We start from the raw sequence: 20,565 nt of genomic DNA, 5'->3' as shown, positions 1-20,565 counted from the left end.
TTTCAACCCAACCCATGAACACCCCTATAAGTCATAAGTTTAAGTTAACTCATATGAATCCTTAATGGTCTATTTATGGGTTTTGATATAGGGTTTATCTTAATCCTACTAGGATATGAGATTTAATCCCCTAAGATTAGGATATGGTTTTTTCTAATTCCAAGCAAACTACATTAAATCTTTATCTTGATTTTCGCTTAGATTCTACCTTAACTTGATTTTGGGCTTTATTTTGTCGGGCTAAATTTAACAAAATGCATAAAGATTATGATGCATCCCAATATTACTCAGAGAAAGATAAAAACATTTTATTTTTTAAAAAAAAAAATTGACACGTGACAAATTTTTATTGAAAACTGTTTCGTCTCTATAAAGATCGATGTAACACAAGCAACACCTAAATTTATTTCTTGAATTAATTAGGGAAAGATGGACATTAGATAAACATTAGTACATGGAGCTTTATATGATTTTCAAGAGCAGTTCGGGAGGTCGGAGCTTGGAATGTAATCAGGACGGAACGAAAATAGAATTGTGTAGTGTGAAAATTGTGGAAAAGATGGTTGGATGGAAGCCTGTGGGAATGGAATGAGTTTGGTATTATAAATCGGGTCCAAAATGCTAAATCCAAACATAGCTTTTGGATTAAATTACATTATAAACTCATTCCAATACGGACTCCCAAACAGCCCAAGTTTAATTCGTCTGCATTTCCTTTAAAATATATTATTTATTTAAAACACAATTATGCGTGTTTTTAATTAAAATATGAAAAATATTTCTGTGTTTGGTTGTTGCTGTTGTTATTATTATTATTAGTTTGAAGATAACACAAATTACTATGTATATAAACATAATTATACAAACATTTGAAAAGTAGGGTGCATATGTTGAAAATTTAAAACTTTTGAAGCTTATTTAATAACAGAGTTTTTGTTTATGATATGAAGAAATGTTCGAATTAGCTTAATGAAGAAAATATATGAAAAGGTGATTAGTAGCACTTTAACCTTTAGAAAAAGTCGAATATATCACATCCACTATTACTTTTATTTATTACTCCAAAGGAAGAAACTTTTGCAATGTCAAAAGACTTTAAAGCGGTAAGAAACCATATTCAATGGTGTGAATAAGGACATCTTTTATCTTAGTGTATGGCATTCGAAATAAAAGTAAAGACATTAGAATTCATATTCAAAGTAGGCAATATCACACCACTGTAAAGATATTTTAAAGATATTTATTGTTGGGAATGACTTGGGTCAAGGCTCATAGAAAAGATTAAAAAGTTTTACATTAAATTATATCATAATGGTTGGATCTGAAATGATATGTGAGTACTCATTACGAAAAAGATCACGTCCTAATTTTAATTTTACATAACGCGCAAAGAATATATGTGAAGAAAACAGAATACACATGATCGATCAAACATACATACATACATACATATGTATATATATTGATAGATAGATAGAGATTAAGAAGAAGAAAATATTCGGAAAACGTACCCTTGAAGACTAGTCTCTTCACGATTTCCTTTCCAAAAACTCTGAACACAAACAATTAAAAAGACAACAAGTGTTAAAAAATAACAGACACCATCACGTGCAAACCTTGGTATTCTTGGGACAGAGAACCACAGAGAGTTTGTGTGCTTCTTTGAATAATTTGGAGAGGGAATGATTTTGTTTTGAGAGAAAAAAGTACTTTTCCAAAACCTTCAACAACTTCAATATTTTTAATATCTTGCAACTCCAACACATTTTGGAGTATTTATAATAGTGCAAGTGGAAGATGAAAATGAAAGTTTTATGTAATTAAAAATACATGTAATTAAATAAAACTAATTTTCATTTAATTAATATGTACTTTAATTAACAACATATTTTATGTAATTAAATAAAACTCATTTTTATTTAATTTATATAAATACTTTAATTTAATATTATAAAAAGTAATTCTCTCAATTATTTAATATGAATCAAATTCATTCTAAATTTAATATTTTCTCTCAAATTGTATCTCATATAATTTTATATAAATAATTTTCTTGATTAATTTGAACCATTCAAATTAATTCGAATTAATTTGACTCTCATTTTATCCCAATTGAGCTAATGAGGAGACCTTGTGGACCTATAGTTTGAAGTTTAAATGGTACTTGATTAATTAATCAAACTCTTTGATTAAATTAATCGACTTCCATTAACTGTCAGTCACTCCACTAAAAACTAACGGTTGCATTCTTCACACTAAAGATATATTTCTTTGTCCATTGGATATAACCAATCAACGGTGCATTGACCCTTCACAAATTGTTCGTAAGTACAGCTGGGCTAAAATTACTGTTTTGCCCCTGTAGTTATAACTAACTCAAGTATCATTGATCCCTCTAATGAACAATAAGTCTGAAGGAACTCTAAATATAGAGAATCTGTGAGCGAAAGTGCATTGTTTCAAACTCCATTGTGAAAGAACTCAAACATTCATAGCCATATAGAAACGATTATGCTTTAAATATAAATTACAACATGCTTCTTATCAAATAAAAAAGGATAGAGTGACAATACCTTTGAAGAACTCTTTCTTCACGTATGTCCCTCGATCAGTCACCAATGCGTCGAACATCACGAACGCAACAAGCAACTGCAACTTCCTTGATCACCAGCGAGTAAAACCCGATCCTCGAACAGATGGACACAATCACAAGATTACCTTGGTATTCTTGATGTGTGAATCCAGGAGTTGTGGGCTCTGGCTAATTTTTTATAGAGGGATGGATTGGAGTAGACGATCGAGTATGCGATCACACAATCGTGTAGTAGATGAAGTCTATTGTATAGACTCGACGCTCAATCGTTTAGTAAACGAGTACTATCGTATAGTAAAATCGATAGTCAATTATGTAGTCACTCGATTAGTTATCTGATAACTTGTGTTGTAGTTGTCCACTGAGATTTTTTTTAAATCAAATTTCTTTTATCTCAATTTTCCATAGAACCGTGTATAACCACTCACTAAGGTAGTTATTGGAGAAAAATAAATATCAATTATCATATAATTAATAAATTATAAATAAATATAATAACTAACTTATCATATTATATTTATAATCTATAGTTTTAATATTGTATCATATGCAACATATAAACGATAGTTCTTTTTCAATTTTATGGCATTTAATATAAATCATATTTATATTAATTCCTCCAATCAAATAATAATGTATCAAATACATCATATCAATTATATCATATATAATTGGATTATCATATATAATCAAATTCCCTCTTGTTAATTTGAACATTTCAAACTAACCCAAAAATTGATTCTCAACTTGAATTTATTGAGCTACCAAGGGGACCTTATGGACCTGTAGCTTGAAGCTCCAACGGTACGTGAATAACTGACTAAACTCTTTAATCACGATATCCACCATCCGTTAACTGTCGGACACTCCACTAAAGTCCAATAGCTGCACTCTTCGCACTACAGATATATTTTTGTGTCCATTGGATATAACCAATCAAAAGTGCTACGACTCTTCACAAATTGCTCATAATTACAGCTGGACTAAATTACCGTTTTGCCCCAATAGTTATATCTAATTTCTTAAGTATTACTGATTCCTGTAATGAACAATAAGTCATAGTCCCACTATGACTGAGTCCTCTTTTCCCAAGAGAGGGTGTGGCCACTATGTTCAAGACCCAGAATCAGCCCTTAAAGGAACAATTTATCTATTTACCCTGCATTGGGGAATGAGTGAATTCCATCTTGTGAAGCTGAGTTCCCAACTCCTCAATCAGACGAATCCCTAAAATGGTAGGCTTGTTGAGTTGGCAATCTGGCCACTCTCACCTATACAAAACAAGAACAAAGTTGAGACTGGAATAGAAGCAAACCCGGAGAAGAGCGGTGCACTGGAGGATGTTCTTCTTGGGGGAATCTTCCGCCATCAGTTGAACTGTAACGAAGGTGGTTGGATGCTTGGAATAAAGCGTGAGAGCATTTCAGACAAACTCTATGTTGAGTATTATGTAGCAGAGACTTAAGGGCAAAGGTGGAAAAAAAACTTAGCTCAACTTGCATCGATGAAAGATTAGGTGGAAAATATGAAAGAAAAATACCTAGATTCATCTTAGGCACCACCTAAATTTTCTAATCATATTGAATCATGTGGCAAACTTACTTTTTTCAAAAAATATTTTAACTTTTTTTTTTTATGTGTAATGAGAGTGGGATGCATAGCGATGAAGATACATCCAAGTATTATCCAAAGAAAATTAAAAAATATATTTTTTTAAAAAAAGGACACATGACAAATTTTTATTTAAAACTATTTTGAAAGACGACAAAAGATCTAGCACAGCTACCTTATTCCACTCATTATTTGGCATATTATTTAATAATTTAATAATTTATTAATTATTTTTAGTCGACTTCACATGACTTTTAAATGTATCGTGGTACTAAAAATTATTTATTTATTTAATGAACTCCACGTGACTTTAAATGTATCGTCATCATGGTCTTAGAAATTTATTTTCCATATACGTGTAGCAATAAGCACCAAAGGCGTCGTTTTGAACTGTTGAATCGTTGTTTGAAACTCCGATTTGTCCATAATTGCTGGCGAACAGAATCTATAAAACTGGGTGATTTTCATTCTTTTTATTTTTTAAGTGTTCATCTTTTTATGTATGAAAGAATTGATGGGTTGTGAACCTTTGTATGACTAATTTGGGTTCTTTTTCCCTCAATTTTATCATAATAAGAGAAGTTGAAAAGGGTGGACTCCTCACAAGTTCCATGGTTTTTACTCTTCACATTGAAGGGGTTTTCCACGTATAATCTGTGTATGCTTTTTGCTTTTAATCTTTCAGAATTGTGTGGTTTATTGTTGTCCGTTGTTGGTTGATTACTTGGTGATTATTGGTGATTTGTTTGTGGTGTTTTGGAGATCAATTATTTAGTTGTTTGTCTTTGGAGGAGATCCTAAGGGTGGACTCCTCACAAGTTCCATAGTTTTTACTCTTCACATCGAAGGGGTTTTCCACGTATAATCTGTATGTGCTCTTTGCTTTTAGTCTTCCAAAATTGTGTGGTTTATTGTGTCCATTGTTGATTGATTGCTTTGTGATTATTTGGTGATTTGTAAGCCAGTGTTCACTAGAGATAGGAATAATCTTGCATCAACCAGGTTTATGCAATTACCTTGTCTTATGAGCGCATCATTCATCATTTAGGCATACTTGGGAGAGTAGTCTAAAACAAGATCTAAGACTCAAGAGAGCGGATCGGATCGCATAAGCAAGAATGGGGAATCTAGAGATAAACTCTGTTTGCTATTACACAGCGTATGCACCCTATGGAGAGGATATTGCATGCGTCCAAGAAGTAGGATACGTTGGTATGCGGTCATCTTGTTTATGTGTGGGAGCACATGAGCAGGAATAGAGACTTAGGAATAAGGCCTCTCGACCCTTCGCATATACATCACATGCGTCCTAGAAATAGGCACTAATGTGTGAAGCATGATCGCATAGCTTGTGTTGGCTGAGGTTGCCCTTGCGGTCAAGCTTAGGGTTGCGATAAAGACACCTCACATTTTATCTATTTTTCCATGCATGTCAACAGTTATCGTGTCTCTACCTCTCAATCACATTCTCACCACTTAATCTGTTACTTAGAAGTAGAAGTAGTGTTTAGCTTACAACCCTCATCATTCTTTTATTCATCCGCCACATACACAATTACCGCATAACATTTAGTTACAAGTCCCTGAGTTCGACCTTGGATCACCCGAGAAACTTGCGTTCGCGTTATACTTGGCGTGAGCGTAAGAAAACTTGTGACGGAAATGCATGGTCATCGCATACATTCATTAACGCATAGTTTCATTCCAACGCATGAGAATCAACGCATAACTTAAAGACATGCATCGCATAATGCGTCCCACATAATTTTAGTCATCAAGTCTTTGACGGCATAATTTTACGTCACCAGTTAGCAAACAGAGCTCATCTATAAGTCTCTGTCTCTTACTTATATGGTTCTAATCTAACTTTCTCAAGCCTAGATTCTAACCTAGCTCTCTCAAGTCTAGGTTCTTTCTTTAGACTCTCTCTCGAGTAGCTCTGAAGAGGTGATGGACGCATACATAAGTCAAGATGATCGCATAAAATAAAGATCTTAGGTCATGCTAGCTAAGTGCTTGTCAACCCATTTAGAAGTTTAGTTACTCATGCATAATGTAAAGACTGTGAACAGATGTATAGATGCAAGTTCCATTCTATAAATGAAATCAAAATACAGAATGACAATGGGAAATAAAGATAGGGAGCCTGGTAGCAATCTCTTGCTGCCCAAGGCTTTTACACTGTGTTTCTCTACTCTGCCCAAAGAATATTCTTGCTTTCGCAAGATTCAGCCCTCACTTGTTCTCAACGCTTCCCAACACTCTCTCGAGCTGACTGTGCTTGAATTTATGAAGTGGAAATTATGGATGATATGTGTTGGTGGATTGCGTTGTGCACTCAAGTTTCCCCAGAGGAATCCAAGTGTAAATTCCTCTAAGTTTCCTGGTAAGTCCAGGGTTGAATACAGTAACTTATGAAAATAGTTGCGTTGGCAATTTTTGTGAAAACTTGCGGTAACCAATTGAATAAATAAGTGTTGGGTTGTTGTCGTGTTAATGAAAGTAAGAACGAATGCGGCAGAGTTCTAAAAGAGTTGGTAAATGGGAAATACGATGAATATGCGGTGAACGGGTTGAGAAGGGTTTCGGCTAACACTCCCTAGGATGCGTTCATGCCTTGCGATCATGCAACATGCATACAATAGTAAACCACCTCGGCGCGAATGCCACGGCTTCTAAGGCTAGAACGCATGCGATAAATATGCGATAAGTCTACAGGGTTTACACATAAACCTCTATCTCTATTTATGTGATGACAACATGATATTCACACAAATATGCAACCACATAATATCGTTCCTATTCCTAGGATGCATGCGATGTAAGTTGACAAACAAAGCTTATCTCTAAGTCCCTATCTCTTGTTTATGCAAGCCTAATCTTGCTCTTTCGAGTCCAGATTCTAACCTAGCTCTCTCGAGATATTAGGTTCTTTCTTTAGATTCTCTCTCGAGTAACTCTAAGGGGGTATTTTGCACAACATAAAACAAGACAATCGCAAGCAATGAACTTCCTAGATCATGTTAGCTTAGTTCATCTCAACTCATTCAGCTAGTTTAGCTAATCATGCGTATTAAGAGAGTGAGCAAATGTAGAAATAGAACTTCCATTGAATAGATATAAGATGAAGTACAGAATAACAATGCAAGTATAGTAAAGAGCCTGGAGCAATTTCTTGCTACTAGGCGTTACACTGTTTCTACTCGTGCTCTAAAGATATTCTCGCTTTCGCGAGAGTCAGCCCGCTCTCTGCTCTTATGCCCCAAAGTTCTCTCTCGAGCTGCCTTGGATAATCTTTGGCGTCACCATTCTTCTCTTGCTCCGCCGTAAAATGGAAAAGGAAACTATGAACAGAGGTATGAACTTATAATGGTGATGAGGTAATCGACTGCTTAACCCCTTCTCTGAAGAATGCTCTTGGTATTTATAAGGCATCAAAGGTGAAAGGCGGCTTCTCTCTCCTGGTTGTACAGATGGGATAGCTTTAATTCCTAACTGATGCGTCGGATAATTGTCACCGATAAAGTTGGATGTACTTTGTGACCGTTATCGGTTGTCAACTTAATTTGGATCTGACTGCCGTCAGCTTTTTGTCCCATTGATCTTAATTGTCCTTTCATCCGGATGCGCCCACCATGTTGCGGTGATTCTTCTTGGGTGAATGTTTGCGAGCACGATCAACACAAAGTCTTGCGGTGAAGTTGCGCTCGACCAATGTATTCCTATGATCGCATTCTTTGCATTGCGTTAACGCATTATTCTGCACAAAAATATAAAGATCAACTGCTCTAATGCATTGGACGCATGCGACCACAATATTATAGAATTTATGCTTAATGGACGCAATTTAACATATTTCATCAACGCAATCCAACATTGTTTAAGGATTTAGCACTATGATAACGTGTATTTCTATCCGTTATCACACCCCCAAATTTAAACAATGCTTGTCCTCAAGCATAAGCTAAAGATTCCTTTAACAAGTTAGCCGCAAAGTTCTTTCCCTAGATTTCTCAAGGATACTTCGTTCAAATCCTATATGCCAGAATTTCCTTAAGTCTTATTCAAATCTCTTCCTAAAATACTTCTAAGACTTAGGGATTGCAAGCTTAACTTTCAAAAGGACTTTACTGAATTCCGAAACATCGCATGATTTATTTCAAAAAGAAAATTTTCCACCGGGGTGTCAAATGATTTATCCTTGCACAAAAATTTTCTTCATTGCTATTTTTTTCTGACCTTACGCCGATCTGAGTGTCTTGCCTTCGTTTTGGCTTTCCCCCACGGGTGTCATATGGACATCCAACTACGAGCAATGCACTCTTTCTCAGACTAAACTCATACCAACTTGGCAGTGGAGTTGCGGTCATTTATTTATGCGTTCATCCTGGTGACTTACTTTCATTTTGGCTTGCCCCCACGTGTATCATGCAGACATCTAACTACAAGTAAGTGCCTTTCACAACTTAACTCTTATCAACATGGGTTTCTCATTGCGTTGACAGTGGAGTTGTTATTCAAAAAAAAAATTATATATGTTTTTTTTCTTTTGTAGCAAGGTCGGAAACAAATACCCCACCCCCAAATTTAAAATACGGCAATGTCCTCATTGCCAAAAGATTAAAATAAGTCATGTGATGGTCATAGAATGCATTGTAAAGAAAATTTGAAAGAAAGCTAGCAAACCACTAACTGCAAGAAATATTTCATAAGGTGACTATCCTAAGATTTTCGTTGACTCTAGTATATACGAAAGAGATAGAAGCATATTTTTCATCATTGAAATCATACTTGGCAAAGAATATATACGGTAAACTACTAAAGTTATCTACTTGTGATATGTTTGCGGTAGTCAAGGAGGATACGGTGATAAAACTTTGAAAAGTAATATGCAATGTGATAGCACAAATTTTGAAGTAAGGATAAGGAAGAGTACACCCCCAAATTTAGCGCTGTCGCCCGCATTGTATTGACGCATCCATCTTGTGGCGATCATTCTTCGTTGGGTTGCGGTGATGGAATAAGATAAGTGCTGCTTCACGTAACATTTCCGCAATCCCGCGCCTCGATCGTTGTAAGGAAAACAAAGAGAGGGTCAAATTATTTTAAACAAAATAAAAGGCATTTTTTTGTAGTGGAAAAAAGAGTTGAAGACTTGAGATTTTCCAAAACTTTGCGTCCCTGATAAATTGTGATCATCTGATAACGCAGGGACTACCTACTTCCTTCTTCATTCAAGGTTTCTTAATTCCATGGAGTCGACTTGGCGATGCCAGTCTTCTCCATAGTATGCCTTTACTCGCAGCCCATTGACCTTGAATATGTTGGTTTCGCCGTTATTTGATAATTCTACCACGCCATGCAGAAGTACTTGTCGAATTATGAACGGTCCAGACCAACGAGACTTTAGCTTTCCCGGGAAGAGTCGCAGACGTGAATTGAAAAGCAAGACTTTCTGCCCGATTTGGAGGTTCTTACTACATATGCGTTGATCATGCCAACGCTTGGTGCGTTCTTTATAAATTTTCGCATTTTCATATACATTGTTCCTCCATTCTTTTAGCTCGACCAGTTGCACTTTTCGCGCTTCCCCTGCTTTCTTCAAATCGAAATTCAGTTTCTTGACTGCCCACAATGCTTTATATTCCAGCTCCAAAGGCAAGTAACACGCCTTTTCGAATACCAACGCAAAAGGGGACATACCTATAGGTGTTTTAAATGCGGTCCGGTATGCCCATAACACATCATCAAGCTTCATTGCCCAATCCTTCCACGAAGGTTTGACTACCTTCTCAAGTATCAATTTAATTTCCCGATTGGACACTTCAGCTTGGCCCTTTGTTTGCAGATGGTATGCAGTGGCCACTTTGTGGAGGATATTGTACTTGCGCAACAGCTCCTTTATATTGTGGTTGACAAAGTGTGATCCTTCATCACTTATGATGGCACGGGGAGTGCAAAACGCGTGAAAATATTTTTCTTCAAGAACTGGGAGACTATTGCTACATCACTTGCGGCACATGCAATTGCCTCTACCCACTTGGAGACATAGTCAACGGCTAATAGAATATAGTGCTTACCGTTTGAAGGAGGGAATGGTCCCATGAAATCAATCCCTCATACGTCAAATAGTTCCAACTCTAAGATAGTATTCATTGGCATTGCGTTCTTCCATGAAATGTTGTCGGTGCGTTGACACCGATCACATTTCATTGTGTAGTCAGCAGCATCCTTAAATAATGAAGGCCAGAAGAATCTACTTTGTAAAACTTTGGCTGCAGTACGTTGTCCTCCAAAGTGCCCTCCATATGGCGAATCATGGCACTGCGATAATATGCATTGTTGAGCAGCATCTGTGATGCATAATCGAATGATTTGGTCTGCACTTCTTTTATACAGATTCGGCTCATCCCAATAATAGTGTTTGCATTCATTCTCAAGCTTCTTCTGTATGGTAGGTGTAATCTTCAGGAAATTGTTCACAAACCAAATAATTAACGATGTCCGCATACCAGGGAAATTCTTCTATGCGAAATAGCTGCTCGTCCGGGAACACAGCACTTACTTCAGATTCATTGCGGTCAACCTCAGGATTTTCTAATCTTGACAAGTGATCCGCAACTTGATTCTCTGTCCCCTTCCAATCAATTATCTCGATATCAAGCTCTTGAAGGAGGAGAACCCATCTGATCAACCTCGGCTTTGCGTCATTCTTTGTCATCAAATATTTGATTGTCGAGTGATCAATGTGAATGAGTACATTGGTTTCTAATAGATATGCCCGAAATTTTTCCAACGCAAAAATCACAGCCAGGAGTTCTTTTTCAGTGGTGGTATAATTAAGTTGAGCAGGGTTCAAAGTTTTACTCGCATATGCGATGGGGTGCAAAATAGTTTTTTCCTTTTGTGCTAATGCAGCTCCCATCGCATACCCACTTGCGTCGCACATGAGTTCGAATGGGAGAATCCAATTCAGCACAATCAAGACGGGTGCGGTAATTAGCGCATCTTTTAAAATTTTGAATGCATTGAGGCAATTGTTGTCAAATTCAAACTTCCTGTTTGCCTCTAACAATGCACTCAGTGTTCTTGCTATCTTAGAAAAGTCTTTGACGAATCGTCTATAGAATCCGGCATGCCCCAAGAAGCTTCGTACAGCCTTCACATTGGTTGGAGGTGGAAGCTTTTCAATTGCGTCAATCTTTGCTTTGTCTACCTCCAACCCTTCTCGGGAGACCTTATGTCTCAACACTATTCCCTCCTTCACCATGAAGTGACATTTTTCCCAATTGAGCACCAGGTTCGTCTCTTCACATCTTTTCAGAATTTTCTCCAAATTGGCCAGGCAGACTTCATAAGTGTTTCCATAAATGAAGAAGTCATCCATAAATATTTCTATTGAGTCCTCGAGATAATCTGAAAAGATTGCCATCATGCACCTCTAAAATATGCTTGGCGCATTGCAGAGGCTAAACGGCATGCGGCGAAAAGCAAATGTCCCATATGAGCAGGTGAATATGGTCTTGTCTTGGTCTTCAGGAGTTATCATGATCTGATTATACCCGGCATATCCATCCAAGAAGCAATAAAAATCATTCCCTGCTAATCTATCCAGCATTTGATCGATGAATAGCAAAGGGAAGTGATCTTTCTTTGTGGCCGCATTCAATTTGTGATAGTCTATGCAGATGTGTCATCTAGTGATGGTCCTTTGCGATATTAATTCATTGTTCTCATTTGGGACTACCGTCATTCCTCCCTTCTTCGACACACATTACACGGGGCTGACCCACGTGTTCTCTGCAATAGTATAGATAATGCCCGCATCCAGCCACTTGTTAATCTCCTTTTTGACGACCTCCTTCATCGCAGGGTTAAGTCTGCGTTGATTTTCAATGGTTGCTTTACAGTCGTCCTCAAGACGAATGTGGTGCATGCAGTACCCGGGGCTAATTCCTCTTATATTAGCGAGCGTCCAGCCAATTGATCGCACATGCTTCTTGAGAATGCTCATCAATGCATTCTCTTGATCTGCGTTAAATGTGGAGGAAATTATTACTAGCAGCTTCTCATTCTGCCCCAGGAATGCATACTTCAAATATGTTGGTAGGGTTTTCAATTCAAATGTTGGTGGTTCCACGAGAGAAGGTTGTGTTATTTTTCTTTCTTCTTTCGACTCTACTTCTTGCATTGCGATCAATCCTTCTTCTTTGTTTGTTTTTGCTACGATCGCATTACAGACAGCTACAGATGCGTTGGCATCCTCTTCTTCACACTCTTCATCAGACTTTTCTTCTTCAATCAAATTCAGGTCATCTTCAGAATCTGGCGGGTCTTCCTCATCAGGAAATTTCATGGCACGAATTATGTTAAATTTGAGCTTCTGTCTGTTTATGCTCAAAGTGATTTCTCCCTTGTGCACATAAATTTGAGCATGACCGTTGATAGGAAAGGTCGCCCCAAAATGATGGGCACATCTTTATCGGCCTCATAATCTAGGATGATGAAGTCAGCTGGCAAAATAAATTTATCAATCGTGATCAGCACGTCCTTCACCTTACACTCTGGATGAACCAGAGTTCTGCCGGCCAGTTGGAGAGTCACGGATGTGGGCACAAGTTGCCCTAATTTTAATTGTCAAAAGATTGACAGCAGCATCAAATTTTTGCTGGCCCTCAAGTCACACAGGGCTTGCCTAATATAGAGTTCTTCTATGGAGCAAGGAATAGTGAAGCTCCCAGGATCGCTCATCTTTGGTGGGATAATAGATTTGGAACTTTGTGTTAGTGCCACCGTGGCAAATTTTCCAACGCCTCTCTTCTTAGTTACTATGTCCTTCAGAAACTTGGCATAGGCAGGCATTTCCTCAATCGCTTTACTGAAAGGAATATTAACATGTAATTGTTTTAGCATAGACAGAAAGCGTTGGTACTGTACCTCTTCGTTTTTCTTCTTCCTTAGCCTCTGAGAGAAGGGTGGTAACTAAACTTTCACGGTTCCCATTTCATTTTACTTTGAGGTTGATGCAACCTCAAGTTCTACTACTTCATTTTCCTTTTCTTCTTCTTGTGTTGCCGCAATCTCAGGCTCAGCTGCGATGGAAGTTGTTCTACTCTGGTCCTTTTTTTCTCCCTCCACGGTCTTTCCACTCGCAATATCACAACCTAACATTGCTCCTTACCTGATCCCCCTAGATTGCGTGGAAGCTCGGTTGAACTTGGCAACGCCCCTTGCGGTCTACTTTGAGCTCATTCGCAATCTGGCCCATTTGCAATTCAAGGTTGCAGATGGACGTAGCTTGACTTTGAAGCACTGTGTCGTTTTTCTCTATGTATTTCTTCAATAGGCTTTCTAGAGAAGAAGATTGTGATGGTTGTTATGAGCTACTTGCTTGGTTGCTTTATTGACCGTTACTGCATTGAAAGAATCCTTGTGGCCCTTCTTTTTGCGCCACAGATTGAAAATTTTGTTGTTGATTCTTCTAAGCAAAATTGGGTTGGTTTTTCCACCCAGGGTTGTAGGTGTTTGGAAAGGGGTTGTTCTTTACAAAAATATATAGACTGTGGATTTTGCGGGCAATCTTCCATTGCATGCCCATCACCGTAAGTTGCACACCTTGCGGTGTTGGGCTGCTGATGGTCATTCCTTGAATCAAGTTCATCATTGCAGTCATTTGGTTTTGCAATGAAACAATAACACCGTTATTTGCATCAGAATCTTTGAGTCTTAATCTCTGGTCCTTCTCCCTCCAGTCTTCATGGTTCTTTGAGATGCAGTCCAGGATATTCTTCACCTCATCGCAAGTTTTGTCAAGCAGACTACTAGCTGCTGCCGCATTGGTAGCGGTCTGCGAAGTAGGATTCAAACCGTGGAAGAAAATTTTCATTTGCAGGCAATCTGGTAGCCCATTATGCGGACAATCTCGGACCAACCTTTTAAACCTCGCCCAAGCATCGATGAGCAATTTGTCCATATCTTGTTCAAAAAGTAATAAGCTTTCTTCGTCATGCGTTTTCGGTAGGTGGAAAATACTTCTTCATAAACTTCTCCACCACCTGCTCCCAAGAAGTGATCTCTCCTGGTTCGAGAAAATAAGCCCATTTCCTAGCCTAATCACAGAGAGAAAATGGGAACAACGTTAGCCAAACTTCTTCAATAGAAATGTTCAAGAACACAAAAGTATTGCAAATTTCAATAAAACCTCAGAGATGGGCATGTGGATCCTCGCCACGCCTTCCTCCAAATTGACTTGCAACCTGGATCATCTGCAACATCACTAATTTCATTTCAAATCTACTTCCGTCTAAGGTCAGAAGGCCTCATGATTCGGGAGAGAAATCATAGAGGTTTGGCAAATGCATAGCCATAAAGGGCCTATTGCGATCGTTTGCCAACAGAATCGGATTTGCCATGACATTGTTGTTGTTTGGTGCTTCATTCCTAGGCTGCTCCACCATCTCTTCTTTATCGAATTGTGGTTGTTGTTGGTGGTCTCTTAGTCTCCTTTGAAATGTTCTCTCAATCTTCGGGTCGTAGTTCGCCAAAGATTGAGAGTTTTGCAAAGAAATCACAAAAATTACCGTTAACAACTATTTTGCCGAAGTCCCCAGCAACGGCGCCAAAAATTTGATGCTTGAATTTTATGAAGTGGAAATTATGGATGATATGTGTTGGTGGATTGCATTGTGCACTCAAGTTTCCCCAGAGGAATCCAAGTGTAAATTCCTCTCAGTTTCCTAGTAAGTCCAGGGTTGAACAGAGGGACTTGTGAAAATAGTTGCGTTGGCAATTTTTGTGAAAACTTGTAGTAACCAGTTGAATAAATAAGTGTTGGGTTGTTGTCGCATTAATGAAAGTAAGAACGAATGCGGCAGAGTTCGAAAAGAGTTGGTAAACAGGAAATACGATGAATATGCGGTGAACGGGTTGAAAAGGGTTTCGGCTAACACTCCCTAAGATGCGTTCATGCCTTGTGATCATGCAACATGCATACAATAGTAAACCACCTTGCGGCGCAAATACCATGGCTTCTAAGGCTAGAACGCATGCGATAAATATGCAATAAGTCTACAGGGTCTACACATAAACCTCTATCTCTATTTATGCGATGACAACATGACATTCACACAAATATGCAACCACATAATATCGTTCCTATTCCTAGGATACATGCGATGCAAGTTGACAAATAGAGCTTATCTTTAAGTCCCTATCTCTTGTTTATACAAGCCTAATCTTGCTCTTTCGAGTCCAGATTCTAACCTAGCTCTCTCGAGATATTAGGTTCTTTCTTTAGATTCTCTCTCGAGTAACTCTAAAGGGGTATTTTGCACAACATAAAACAAGACAATCGCAAGCAATGAACTTCCTAGATCATGTTAGCTTAGTTCATCTCAACTCATTCAGCTAGTTTAGCTACTCATGCGTATTAAGAGAGTGAGCAAATGTAGAAATAGAACTTCCATTGAATAGATATAAGATGAAGTACAGAATAACAATGCAAGTATAGTAAAGAGCCTGGAGCAATTTCTTGCTACTAGGCGTTACACTGTTTCTACTCGCGCTCTAAAGATATTCTTGCTTTCGCGAGAGTCAGCCCGCTCTCTGCTCTTACGCCCCAAAGTTCTCTCTCGAGCTGCCTTGGATAATCTTTGGCGTCACCATTCTTCTCTTGCTCCGCCGTAAAATGGAAAAGGAAACTATGAACAGAGGTATGAACTTATAATGGTGATGAGGTAATCGACTACTTAACCCCTTCTCTGAAGAATGCACTTGGTATTTATAGGGCATCAAAGGTGAAAGGCGGCTTCTCTTTCCTAGTTGTACAGATGAGACAGCTTTAATTCCTGACTGATGCGTCGGATAATTGTCACCGATAAAGCTGGATGTACTTTACGCCAGATAAATGACAGAGACTTCACTTCACTTGGATGACCATAGGTAACATGACCTCAATCCTGAGTGAGTTAGGATCTCCTGCCATTGAGGGCGGTCCTTTGATTTGTATGGGTGTGAGTGGTCAAGTCGCCAATTCAGACCTACCATTTTGAGGATTCGTCTGATTTGGGAGCTGGGAACTTAGCTACACAAGATGGAATTCACTCATTCCCTGAGGCAGGGGTAAGTAGATGGATGGCTCCCTTAAGGGCTGATTCCGGGGCTTGAACGATGTGGCGCCACACACCTTGCCTTGGCCTGAAAGGTGTTCACACATAGTTGGACTATGTTGTATTGTTCATTAGAGAAATCAGTGGTACTTAAGGAGTGAGATGTAACTACATAGGCAAAACGGTAAATTGGCCCAGCTGTATTTACGAGCATCTGTGAAGGGTCATCGTACTCATGATTGGTTATATCCGATGGAAACAGAAATATATCTGTTGTAAGAAGAGTCAGCTATTGGCCTTTAATGGAATCACTGACAGTTAACGGATGGTGGATCTCATGGCTAAAGAGTTTAGTCAGCTATTCACGTACCGTTTGAGCTTCGAGCCACAGGTCCATTAGGTCCCCTGGGTAGCTTGGATAAAGTCGAGAACCAGTGTTTGGGTTAATTTGAAATGTTCAAATTGACAAGAGGAAGTTCAATTATATATGATATAATTGGACTGGTTAATTATATTTGATATAATTGGCTAAATGTATGAGATACATTATTTTGGAGAAAATCAGATATAAATATGATTTATATCAAATAGAGGAGAAAATACTATGGTTGATATGTGATATCAAACTATAGGATATAAATATAATATGATTATATTTATTATTTAATTAATTGATTAATTATATGATAATTAATCATTTTTTTACACGTTCGGACGTGGGTAGTGGGCATCGTCCCTTATGGTAACTGATGGGTTAAAAATGAAAAGAGGTCTTCATTTTGTATAGTGCATTCATTATTTTTCAACCGCCCAAAAGAATTCGTGAAACGATCGCCCGAGAGCCTATATGATAGTAGCTCTTCCATCTAAGCGATCGTCTACGTTTTTCCTAAACGATCGTTCAGCTAGGGCTCCTCTATGCGATATAATTGGCTAAATGTATGAGATACATGATAGTAGCTCCTCTATGCGATAAACATTTTTGCTATATGATAGCACTGTATTATCTCCCACTTGCTTATCGTCTACACGACTCGTTGTCCTATGTCCTCTACCAAATTCACCAAAGCCCACTATTTGGGTTTTCACTCCGAGAATACCTGGGGCTCATTAGTGGTGGTGTCATCCCCGTTACGGCGTTCGTGTTCGCATTAATCGTGCAGTTACAGTTGATGTTCCCGCCGAGTGTTGGTAGATCTGTTGGAGGGATCCGCTGCGTTGGGGTTCAGAAGTTCGAAGAGAGTCTTCAACTGGTATAGAACCCTTTCCCTGTTACTTATCATGTTCTGAGCACGTCGATAATTAGATTTATGTGCATAACTGTATGTGTTGAATGTATATCATTTGTATTTCGGTCACTGTGAAATCGAAGCGATCCGATGTAACGACCCGACCCCCTAGGACTTAAGTTAGGCCGTTACTAAATACATGCATGCATGGAACTCAAAACGACACTCGATTACGGTGAAATAAATGCTAATTAAATAAGGTAAGTTCAAAAGACTTTCATTAATTTCAAATATTAAAACAATAATAGAGTACCCATAAATCATAAAGGATAATAAATAAGTCTGAAAAACGATTCTTAAAAATAAGTTTTAAACATCAAAACTAAAAGTTAAGAGAAACATGAAAAGAACTCTAAATTTCATGATGCGGAAGCGTAAAAACTAGTCCCAGTGGCTCGATCACGAATTCTGCTTGTCCATCGCCAATGCATCTCTACCCTTACCTGAAACAACAACATGAGAAAGAATGAGTATAAAATACTCAGTAAGTAACCCCACTACTGGTGTCAGGCTGGGCATCTATATCCTCTAGATACCCACCTCTAGTGAAACATATACACTGCTCTAGTCCTCGTGAAACACATATACACATGAAATAAAAAGGAGACTGAGTCCTATCCTACTATAGTTAAGTATGCCCACTACCTCTGGTGAATCCCGAAGGAGACACAAACTGGTGAATCCCGAAGGAGACACAAACTAGTGAATCCCGAAGGAAACACAAACTGGGGAATCCCGAAGGAAACACAAACTGGTGAATCCCGAAGGAAACACAAAATTTAATGGGCATCTAACTAATCAGTAAGGACATTTGCACAGTCTCAACATCATAATCATCACTGTACGAATCTATGGCATACATATAAACCTCAACATCATGGCTCTACAACATATATGTATACCTCAACATCATCAGATCAAATACAACCATGGAAGCACATACCATCTCATACTAGCATTCAAGTGTCTATGTGCATAAATAAATAATTTGGATCTCATAACAGAACATACTTTAATCATGTTATACTATCAATCTTTCATGCTGTCATTCTGCCATAACCTTCATTTAACATGCTAGCATACATCTAATGCTTGGCCCGTAGGCAGTTCCAGTAGTAAGATTACTTACCTTGATATTAAATCAAACCAAAAGAAATTGAATCTTTGTGAAATTCTTGAATCCTTAATCAAGCCTAAACATAAACCAAGCTTTAAAATTAATAGTTAAGGCAAAATTCCAAACACCCAAATATTACAAAATATTTCCAGATAACCTTACCTAAGGTGTGGTCCAATTCGAATTCACCTTCCAAACCTCCAATTTTAAGCCCAAATAATTAGCAAACCAAACTCTTCTTCATCTTGAATGAAATTCTTGAATCAACCCCCTAATCATAATTTGAAATTAGGCTTACATGATTAAAGCTTGAATAAAATACATACTTCACCACCAATGTCTCAAATAAATTATCCATATGTAGCTTCGTCAAAAAATCACTTCCAAATGACTTTACCAAAATTTCTCAACAACAAAAATTAATCCACAATAGGGTAATCAAAGCATAAAACTTACCAAAACTCGATAAAACAAACTCCAACTTCACTGAACAACACCTTAATACCTTCACAAACTTGAATCCAAAGTTGAAACACAATGGGTATCAACCAATTGATGCCAAAAGTAAATGAGTATTCAAGAATCAACCGAAAACAAACCCAAATAGCAGAAATCTTACCCAAATCGATAGATCTAGTGACGGAAAAAGCGAACAACACTTGAGCAGTGGTGGATGGAGGTCATGAAGAAGAAACTGACGTGGCGGCTTTGGGCGGCGTCGGACGGGCTCACGAACGTGAGGAAGAAAAAGGGGTGGGGTTTGACTTTTTATTAAAAAATAATAATAACAAAAAAGGAAGTAAATGTAATTACATTTAATTCCTTTCCGTTTTATACTATTAAATTCCTTTCTGTTTCAAAAGAAAATTAATTTCTGCCATTAATTTTCCATTTGAATTTCAAATTGAATAATTTCACACTAACAATTAAATTCCCACACATATACTTGAAGTCCAAAATTCCAAAAATGCCCTCCAACTAATAACAATTATTGAAATTCCAAATAATAAAGTTACTGAAATTATATTATTACTAAAAAAATGTGCGGGGTGTTGCATCCGAACACGCTCATGGAACTCTCGGTATAAGATCCTTCAATTGGTATCAGAGCCAGGTTCTGATACTCCGATTTCATCTATTACAATGAAATGAATATACATTCATGGTGGGTGCATTTCTACGCTGTTTAATTGTTAAATTTATTGTGGATGTGCTGGATTAATGGATGTTATCAGGATGTTTAGCCTCGGTTTGATTTAAATCTTTTACATTTGCAGTTGTTTGTAAAGGCCTCTGTGTTTTTTGGCATTAATAATTGTTATCGAGTCTGTATTCAAAGTTTGTTTGAAGTTTTGAGTCGTTCGCTAAAGTTCTGGGCAAGCGTTGCGGCTCTTCGAGGAAGGAGGCGATTTAGGGTTGATCGTATCGTGTAGAAGAAGTTCTACGCAATCGTTGTCCATCACATCGTAAAGATGAAGGAGTACGCGATCAATAATGAACGCATCGGTTAAACGATGGGGAATGCGATCAAGAGTTAGTCGCATCGGGTTGACGATCAAGTATGTGATCGCTGAGTATCGCGTCGTGTAGACAATGAGATGCTTGCGGATCGCTTAACGCGCGGGTACACTAGATGATCGTTTAGGCCAGCAAGCTTCATCGCTTAGTAACAAAATAAACAATCGCTTAGTATTGCAAGGTAAATCGTTTATTTGGTTGCACGCATCGTGTAGACGATAAGACGCTCGCATATCATTTAAGGCGTGCGCGCTAGATGATCGTTTACGTCAGCAAGTTTCATCGCTTAGTAACTCAAGGTAGATCATTTACTTGTCGTCACACTACACG

Source organism: Benincasa hispida, chromosome 7, assembly GCF_027475165.1.
Source record: "Benincasa hispida cultivar pf3 chromosome 7, pf3_genome.v1.1, whole genome shotgun sequence".
Lineage (NCBI taxonomy): Eukaryota > Viridiplantae > Streptophyta > Magnoliopsida > Cucurbitales > Cucurbitaceae > Benincasa > Benincasa hispida.
This window is presented reverse-complemented; position numbering follows the sequence as displayed.